Raw genomic sequence first — 9,636 nt, 5'->3', positions numbered from 1 at the left:
TTCACTCTCCGGATCTCATCGCTCTAAGAAGACTGGGTCACAGGGTAATGCTGGCAGGCGATTTCAACTGCAAACACCCGGCGTGGCATTCCAGAGTAGCGAACAGAAACGGCAGAGCACTCCACTGCGCTCTACGGCAAATAGATCTGATCCCGGCAGCACCAAGGGAACCCACCCATTTCCCAAGGAACGGTGGTCTACCTGACGTGCTCGACATCACCTTGTCAGCCAATACAGCGATACTGGAAGGCCCAGGTGTACTGCATGACCTCCAGTCGGATCACATACCAGTGCTGTTCACAATAGCGCTGAGACACCATGTTCCGGCGAACAGCTTACCCAAGCAAGTCACCACCGACTGGAACGAATACACTCGCCTGCTAGCTGAAATGACAAACACCCGGCTTCCGGTGAGCACGCCAGAGGAGATCGACGATGCAGTTCAACACCTCTCCACGTCCATCAAATCAGCCTACCGGCTGGCAACCACAGTCCAACAACAGGAACAACAACAACATCCAGAAGACCTTAGAACAGCGGCCCTGATCTCCCTTAAAAGGTGGACCAGACGCCAATGGCAGAAGACAAGGCACCCACAATTCAAGGCACTGTGGAACGCATTGGTGAAACGAGTGAAAAACCGACTAAGGCGACAAATGCACACAGCGTGGAACGAAAGACTGCAAGCCATGGACGCACCCTCCAGAGAGTTCTGGCAACTCCTGCGAGCCATAGCAAGACCGCCAGGCCCACCTCGCATGCAACCCATACGGGGGCAGCAGGGATTAGTGTACTCACCAGGAGAAATTGCATCAGTGTTTGCAGATCATCTACAGAGCACCTTCCAGGAGAACAACACCCCTCCCGACGCCACCACGGAAGAAGCAGTGCAGGCCAGCCTGAGGGACATCCAGGAGGACTTCCAGCTTCCGGCGACAGATCTGGCTACCCCGAGGGAAATCTCCAAACTAATCAATCGACTACACAACCGTAAGGCAGCAGGACCAGACGCAATCCCAACCCTAGCGATAAAGAAGGCACCGAGGAAAGCTGTGGTACTCCTCACGAAAATCACCAACGGCATCTTGAGAACGGGACACTTCCCACCAGTGTGGAAAGAGGCTCGAATCATAATGCTACCCAAGACAACAGGACACAGGACTGAAGCAAAAAACTATCGTCCGATCAGCCTGCTCTCCCACATAGGAAAGATCGTGGAAAGAGTGATCCAAAGGAGAATCATGGACCAGGTGCAGGAAAGAAACCTCATTCCTGACCATCAACACGGATTCAGGCCTGGGCACAGCACTACCCTACAGCTCGTCCGGGTAGTAGACAAAATAACTTTCCAGTACAACGAAGGAGGCCACACCCTCGGCCTTTTTCTAGACATCGAAAAAGCGTTCGACAGGGTGTGGCACAATGGGCTAGTCCACAAGCTACACCAAGTAGGCCTCCCCACACATCTAACCAGGATCATTCAGAGCTACTTGACTGATCGCCGATTCCGGGTGTTCCATGCAGGACAACTAACAGACGCCAGGCCAATCAACGCAGGAGTACCACAGGGGTCCTGCCTCTCTCCACTTCTGTATGCACTCTTCACTGCAGACATCCCCACGGACCATGGAACGCTGCTCGCAACCTATGCAGACGACACGGCAGTCTTCGCCCAGAATCGCAACCCACGGTACGCAGAAAGGGCACTGCAGCGACATATCAACAAACTTGAGGAGTGGACGCAGAAGTGGAAAATCAGAATCAATCCTGCGAAAACCACCTTCGTAGATTTCACCAGAAGATACGCAAACCGGGACTTCACCATCATGATGTCTGGAACCCTGCTACCTCTGACAACAGAAGCCAAGTACCTCGGGGTTATCCTGGATCAACGCCTAACGTTCCGAAGACACCTAATAGAAACCTCCACCAAAGCAACTAGAACACTACGAGCACTGCTGCCAATTCTTCTCAGCGGGAGCTTCAGCCACAGTACCAGAAGACACATCTACGAAATCTGCATACGGCCCATCTTGCTGTACGCTCACCCCGCTTGGGAGCACGCAGCACGCCATCACCAACGTCACCTACAGGTGATCCAGAACAGGGCAGCAAGAGCCATAACCCGGCACGCACTCGGAACCAGCATTGCACAACTACATGAAGATTTGGACCTTCCTCTCCTTCAGGAAGTTCGAGAAAACCTTTCAGCCAGATTCTGGGCACAGATCACCAACCACCCCAACCCCAGCATCGCAGCCATTGGAACCAATGCACCCAGAAGACAAGTCTACAGGATGCCACGACCACCCTAATGAAAACAAGCAAAAGGATCTGCGACAGTAGCGATCCGAAAATAACAAGATGATCACACACAAACGTCAGAGAAAGAAAGAAAACTCAAATGCAAGTCAAGAGCAAACGCTCGTTACTTGAAACACTAAAAACCCGCAAGCAACGAACGAACGAACGAACGAAAATTTCATTCTTCAGTATCGTTGAGTTTATTGCAGAAAGCAATGGCAGATACGGCATCAGCACCTGCAGCCCCGGCACAGGCTTCTCCTAAGAAGTCTGCAAAGCCTAAGAAACCAAAAACAACACCTTCTCATCCAAGAACATCAGAAATGGTGAACAACGCCATCAAGAATTTGAAGGAAAGGGGAGGAAGTTCACTGCAAGCTATTAAGAAATACATCTCTCAGAACTACAAAGTGGATGCCGAGAAGCTTGCTCCATTTATCAAGAAATACTTGAGAAGTGCAGTTGCTTCTGGGTCTTTGGTTCAGACCAAGGGAAAAGGTGCATCTGGATCGTTTAAGCTTAGTGCTTCATCGCTGAAGGAGAAGCCTGAAGGTGGATCTTCAACCAAGGCGAAACGATCAGCATCAAAGGAGAAGAAGCCTGCGAAAAAGCCAGCAGCTAAACGTCCCAAGAAGACTGGTGAAAAGAAAAAGGCTGCTGCTCCCAAACCTAAGAAATCACCATCTAAAGTGAAGAAGGCAAAAACTCCCAAGAAGCCAAAGGCCCCGAAGCCAAAGAAGGCTACAGCAAAACCGAAAAGTGCTAAGAAGGCTGCACCAAAGAAGAAGTAAATGTGTCAGTAAATCATCTGACATTTTAAAACGGCTCTTTTTAGAGCCATCAAATACTTTGAGAAGAGTAAAATTGTGCTTTTCCTATCATTATCACATGTTCATTCATAGCAATGTATAGTATACACGCAAGGGACTTTGAGTTTTCTTTTTAACCGAAGCACTTCTTGATGTAAGTGCTTTATAACAGAGGGGAATTGAGGGTGGGGAAAGAAAGCTTTCACGGGTGTCAAGAATGGTGTACTCGAAAAAAAATGGGGAACACATTACGTAATGTCAATTTGTGATCACTTACTTTTTCCTTGTTCCTATCTTCAAGTAGCGAAACAGTACAGAAAACGCACTTAATGCATTTGTTAGAAAAACTTTTGCAGGCTGACTGGGTTCGATTCTCGGTGGGAGCTCAAATGTTTCGCATTGCACGTTAATAAGTAGGTCCACGTTTGAAACAGCCTTGCTGCTGAAAGGGACACTAAACTAAAATCAACTCTTTTCAAGGCTGGGGTGAAAGAAATGTTCGAACTTATTACAACTCGTGAAAGTGAAGTAGACTATGTTTCAATTTAACGTCGTACTATTATGATTTTTATGATAAAGGAGACGGGTGATTACGCCTAATGAATGATGGAAATACTGGTGTAATGAGAAAGTGTTAGGAAAAGGGAACACGCTAATAACCACGGATACCGTCTTATAATTCGTAATATTGCTATAAAGAAAAATAGTAACACCAGCAGAAATGTAGGTGTACAATTGAACTGATGTTAAGTACAAACAGACACTTAAAGAAAGTTTAGTTTAACGTTTGCATTCAACAGCAGCGACCTCTGACAAAATAATATTACTTTTGCTACCTTGGAAGAAGTACATATTTCGCCTGCGAGTTCTATCAGATTAATAACGTTGAGAAGGGCAAACAGTGGTTGAATCGAAGTTAAGTTATGCAACATATGGCAAAATCGAACCCTTGACCACATAAAACGAAGATAATCAATCGGTAAACATAGGGGAAAACTAAAGAATATACTTGAAAGATAGGATGATATACGAAACGACAGGAAAACGAAGGTAGATGTATTAACTATGCAACATACGGCGTGAGAATTTAAAAAAAAAAGATAACAAGTATGGACAAGATCCTTGTTAGGATAACAGCATCTCTAAGTAGTGTATTGGTCCTAAAAAGGACCGTTTTTGAACTCAGTGCCAGAACTTCAAACTTAAGCACGTTCCCCACGGATGCGGCGAGCAAGCTGAATGTCCTTAGGCATGATTGTGACTCTCTTTGCGTGAATAGCACACAAGTTGGTGTCTTCGAAAAGCCCTACAAGGTAAGCTTCACTTGCCTCCTGTAAAGCCATGACAGCTGAGCTTTGGAAGCGAAGATCTGTCTTGAAATCTTGTGCAATTTCTCGGACGAGTCGTTGGAAGGGCAGCTTGCGGATGAGCAATTCAGTGCTCTTCTGGTAACGACGAATTTCTCGGAGAGCCACAGTACCAGGCCTGTAACGATGGGGCTTTTTCACTCCACCGGTAGCTGGAGCACTCTTTCTTGCAGCTTTGGTGGCAAGCTGCTTTCGAGGAGCTTTGCCTCCAGTAGATTTCCTAGCTGTCTGCTTGGTACGTGCCATTGCAACTGTCACGACTTGTTTCAAATAATTGCGCGCTGAATGAAGTCAAGTTATATAAAGAGCAAAACCGTTAAATCAAGCTATTTCTCATTGGATAAAGTCAGTCGAAAAGGACAGTTCTCATTGGCTTAGACACGTTTTGTGTTTTTCCTCCGTGCTTTCCCTGCATGATCGAAGGAACAAAACCACGAGTCTTGGGCTGCTTGGGCTTGTATTTCTCGTGTGTGGTGAGCGAAGCAGTAACATATCGAAATGACAGGACGTGGAAAAGGAGGCAAGGGTCTTGGCAAAGGAGGTGCCAAGCGCCACCGTAAAGTTCTTCGTGACAACATCCAGGGTATCACCAAACCCGCTATTAGGCGTCTTGCTCGCCGTGGTGGTGTGAAGCGTATCTCTGGTCTCATTTATGAAGAGACCCGAGGAGTATTGAAAGTATTCCTGGAGAACGTAATCAGAGATGCTGTTACATACACAGAACACGCCAAGAGGAAGACAGTGACAGCTATGGATGTTGTGTATGCCTTGAAGAGGCAAGGAAGAACCCTGTACGGTTTCGGAGGTTAAGTTGGGGTTCCTCCTATTTTGGATATAAAATTGGCATAAACGGCTCTTTTCAGAGCCAACAAATTTATATAAAGGGAAAGATTTACTTTGTGCGATTTTCTGTTAGATTATAAGAATTCGTGTAACTACATTAAAGCCTTTTGATGCACACTAAATTACAGACGTAGAGAGATTAATTTGAGAAAATCATACGTTTTTTTTTACATTATGTACGTTCATGTATACGTATTCATATCATGTAGCAGTATTAATGCTGGAGAAGGGGTTCTGGTTGGAAATTGGCGATTTGTTGGAAGTAGCGAGCATGAGAGATGCGAAACGCAAGTCGGAATTTCTGTTCTGACAGTAGGATGTACGTATAGAGGCTTATACAACTTCTATACTGTGCTGTGAGGGGCGAATAATGCGTTAGAAACCTGAATCTTGTCCTTTATCTTGTTTACGTGGTCTTGGGTTCGATTTCTTTCTTTTGCGGTAGTGTCTATTGTGATTTACATGTAAATTAATGACACTTCGTAGCGGGTTACTAAAATAAAGAGTAATACAAATATGAGATGTAGGTTAATGCATTGTATACTTCACATTATTTACTAAAGAAAGGCAGTAGTTACAAGAAACCTAGGCTCGCTCGTTGGGCACAGTAGCAAATGAGTTCTGAGATCAGAGAATAAGAGTAGTTGCGTATTACAAACCATATACATATAACACATATCACACAAATATGAATATCGACCTTGCAAAGAATAAATCGTACTTAAGTGTGCATTTAATGTCATTACTATGTTGCAAAAGAAATTTAGGAAAGTTTTCTGATCCGCTCTGTTCATGATGTCATTGGGGCATAGTAATGAACAATAATAAATGTCGAGAACATATTGAACAGAGTAATTTCAGCCAAGCCAACGCAAGAGAGAAACATGAGTGCTTTAAGAATGTTGGAAATTCCTTTGTCTAGCATGAAGTACATGAGAATATGTGGTATGAGGTTTTCTTCCATTGCTGAGAATCTGGGCTCGACTGTCCTGTCCTCTGGGTAATATGAGCCCGATGTACGCAAATATCAAAAAAATGTAGCTAGCGACAATACAAAAGGTAATGATCTTATAATTAATAATGTAGTGGGAACTAAGCACATCGCTGTTTGGAGTATTCTAAAGTTAGTGTGACTTCCTATGGGCTTCAATTACGATCGACGACTACACATATACTAATTAATCGAATAGCAGCGAGAATTTCGAATGAAACTAAGCAACTATCTCAGACACTTTTGATGAGTCTGTATATCGAAAACAATTCATTTCAATCGTAAATCTCCTCTATAAAGGGGTTTGTGGCCCTCATAAGGGCCGATTTGTATGAGATATAGGTCTTACATTTATGCCTTCTTCTCAGTTTTCTTGGGCAGAAGTACAGCTTGAATGTTGGGCAAAACACCACCCTGAGCGATTGTAACTCCAGACAACAACTTGTTTAATTCCTCGTCGTTACGGATAGCTAACTGCAGATGACGTGGAATAATCCTAGTCTTCTTGTTGTCACGAGCAGCGTTGCCTGCCAACTCAAGAACTTCAGCTGCCAGGTATTCCATGACTGCAGCCAAATACACGGGAGCGCCAGCACCAACTCGTTCGGCATAGTTACCCTTTCGCAAAAGACGATGGATTCTGCCTACTGGGAATTGAAGGCCAGCCCTGCTGGAGCGGGACTTGCTCTTTCCCTTGACTTTTCCACCTTTGCCGCGACCAGACATTGTTCAATATTCTTTCGTAATAAGATGAGAGGAAAAATTGCGGCCTCCCATGAATCAAGTCAGTTTTGTTACTACTTCAAGCGTGCACCCGAGTGCATCAAATGAAAAGCAAGGCAGTTGGCGCGAATTGAAACACGTACTGTAATTTAAATGAAGTCGATAAATCGGCGGACACATCTAATTTTGCTGAACGAGTGAGTCATCATGCCACCAAAAACTAGCGGAAAGGCTGCAAAGAAGGCTGGTAAAGCCCAAAAGAATATCTCCAAGGGAGATAAGAAGAAGAAGAGGAGGAGGAAGGAGAGCTATGCCATTTACATCTACAAAGTTTTGAAGCAAGTGCATCCTGACACTGGCATATCTAGCAAAGCTATGAGTATCATGAACAGCTTTGTTAATGACATCTTCGAGCGTATTGCTGCTGAAGCTTCTCGTTTGGCCCATTACAATAAGCGGTCAACTATCACCAGCCGGGAAATCCAAACAGCTGTGCGCCTTCTTTTGCCTGGTGAACTTGCCAAGCACGCTGTAAGTGAGGGTACGAAGGCTGTTACCAAGTACACAAGCTCTAAGTAAAAATCTTCTTCAAGATTTTTCATTTCAAACGGTCCTTGTCAGGACCAACACATTATTCGAAAGAGTTAAATCACGAAATTTGCTTCATTCTGTTATGTAGAAACACGTTGAAATCCAATTTCTATATGCTGTTAGTAAAAAAGTAAAGCACATAGCGGAGATGTGTCGTGCTTGTATACGAAAGGCATTTACTCGCCGGAGATCTACACTTAGTCATAATAATTTACTTTTAAAAAGTGGTAATACATTCCGTGTTAAGTATAGTAGTAGGTGCACACGGATCGGAAATCAGGTTATTTTAATGTGCCGTGCAAATAAACAGGCTGTTAGTGTAAGAAATAGTGGGTATAACGCTTAGAATATCGATTAATCGCTATGAAATAATGTTGATAAATTATCTCTTGAAAGTACTATAAAATTAATGTTTCTAGTATTTTCGTACTTGAAGGATAATGAAATTTGAAAAAGAGATGCCAACAGCACCTGGTGTTCCCAGGCGGTCACCCATCCAAGTACTGACCAGGCCCGATGCTGCTTGACTTCGGTGATCGGACGAGAACCGGTATATTCAGCATGGTATGGCCGTTGGCGAATGCATATGGCTTCGAGTGAGTTATTGTAGCTACGTAGGTTTGTCGGTGAATACTCAAAAAGACCAGCGCGTGGAAAGCGTTGCTAATTGTTTTAAGTAATGCATGATTACGAAATTATCGTGGTGAACGATGTGAGAATATTCGTCTTTGTGAAAAACAAAATTAGAAAAAGTATACCAACAGCACCTGGTGTTCCCAGGCGGTCACCCATCCAAGTACTGACCAGGCCCGATGCTGCTTGACTTCGGTGATCGGACGAGAACCGGTATATTCAGCATGGTATGGCCGTTGGCAACTACCTTTTCTTCAATGTCCTGTTAAGGAAGTATGTTTTAAGTAAGAATTGACATTATTAACTATAAAGGCAAGCATATTAACGTCGTTAACATTACTTGGAATATACTAATATTCGAATAAATATTTGAATGTTCGAATGATGAGTGATTCGGATGTTCATAGTGCCACTGTGTCCTATCGAGTTTACTATCACGAACCACGTATGAAATTGTATATAAATAAATAAAAATAAATCCTTTATTAAGTATTGATTACAGGAAAAAGGCAAACTTACATTCTTTAATGTACACAATGAAATGTATGAAAGATATTTTTAAGATATGTTTCACTTACCCTTTATAACGCAAGGTAGTTTTCAGTGTAGCATTCTCTTCAGCTGCGAGATAACGTAAGGCAGATGATCATTCAGTCGTGAAGCACTAAAATGTAATATACATTTTAACTATTATCGATAAGAATTATTTACTGCAGGGATGCAAATAAAGTGAGGCAAATTAGTAAATAAAAACCGATACTGTAACTGATAATATAATTAGTTGTATCTGTATTAGTTGTATATACAGTAATCGCACGATTATCCGCGGAGTTGGATGTTGGCATAATCGCGCATAATCAGCAGTATGAGCAGAAAAGGGAAATGAAATGAAATATTTAGATTTACGTCGCATACTTATACCGGTTACGCTAAAGGAGACGGTGATGATGAGTACTGAATGAAGAAAGTGGGAGGAAACGGGAGAAACCCGAGAAAACCCATGAGCACGGTCTTTATGCACGACAAAGTTCACACGGCACGAGCTGGGATTGAATCAGGGACCCCCAAGCACCGGAGGCCAAAAAACGGACAAAAAGTCTTTCGTGCAACTTTCGTTTTCGGTAAAAAGTTTACACATAATTTAGAAAGAGTAGTTTTCTGGTCTTTTTATTTCACAAGTTGGTTCATGTCTATATTTTTTACATGCATAAAAAATTTTTCAACTCCCTTGCTTATTTCCTGTTAAAGACCTCTACCTCTGATTGTATTTTTTGCACATATTCTTATTGTTTTCAGACAACATTTCTAAAAGCGTAATTTATCGTCAGCAAGAAAAGAAAAGGAAAGCCTCGGATAGTGGAATGTGTACTGTATA

General features: G+C 43.3%; 2 non-coding genes across 2 annotated transcripts; both read right to left on the bottom strand.

Moving 5' to 3' along the window:
• Window positions 1-8,087: 8,087 nt before the first annotated feature.
• LOC145676899 (5S ribosomal RNA) lies at window positions 8,088-8,206 on the bottom strand. Its single transcript, XR_014129516.1, has one exon. It is a non-coding gene; the product is annotated as a 5S ribosomal RNA (ribosomal RNA).
• Window positions 8,207-8,383: 177 nt separating this feature from the next.
• Window positions 8,384-8,502, bottom strand: LOC145676893 (5S ribosomal RNA). The gene has a single exon (XR_014129510.1). It is a non-coding gene; the product is annotated as a 5S ribosomal RNA (ribosomal RNA).
• Window positions 8,503-9,636: the final 1,134 nt, after the last annotated feature.

Source organism: Thermobia domestica, unplaced genomic scaffold (assembly GCF_964235325.1).
Source record: "Thermobia domestica unplaced genomic scaffold, izTheDome1.hap1.1 HAP1_SCAFFOLD_458, whole genome shotgun sequence".
NCBI classification, from domain to species: Eukaryota; Metazoa; Arthropoda; class Insecta; order Zygentoma; family Lepismatidae; genus Thermobia; species Thermobia domestica.
Note: the sequence above shows the minus strand (reverse complement) of the source record. Positions and strands in the feature narration are given on the sequence as shown.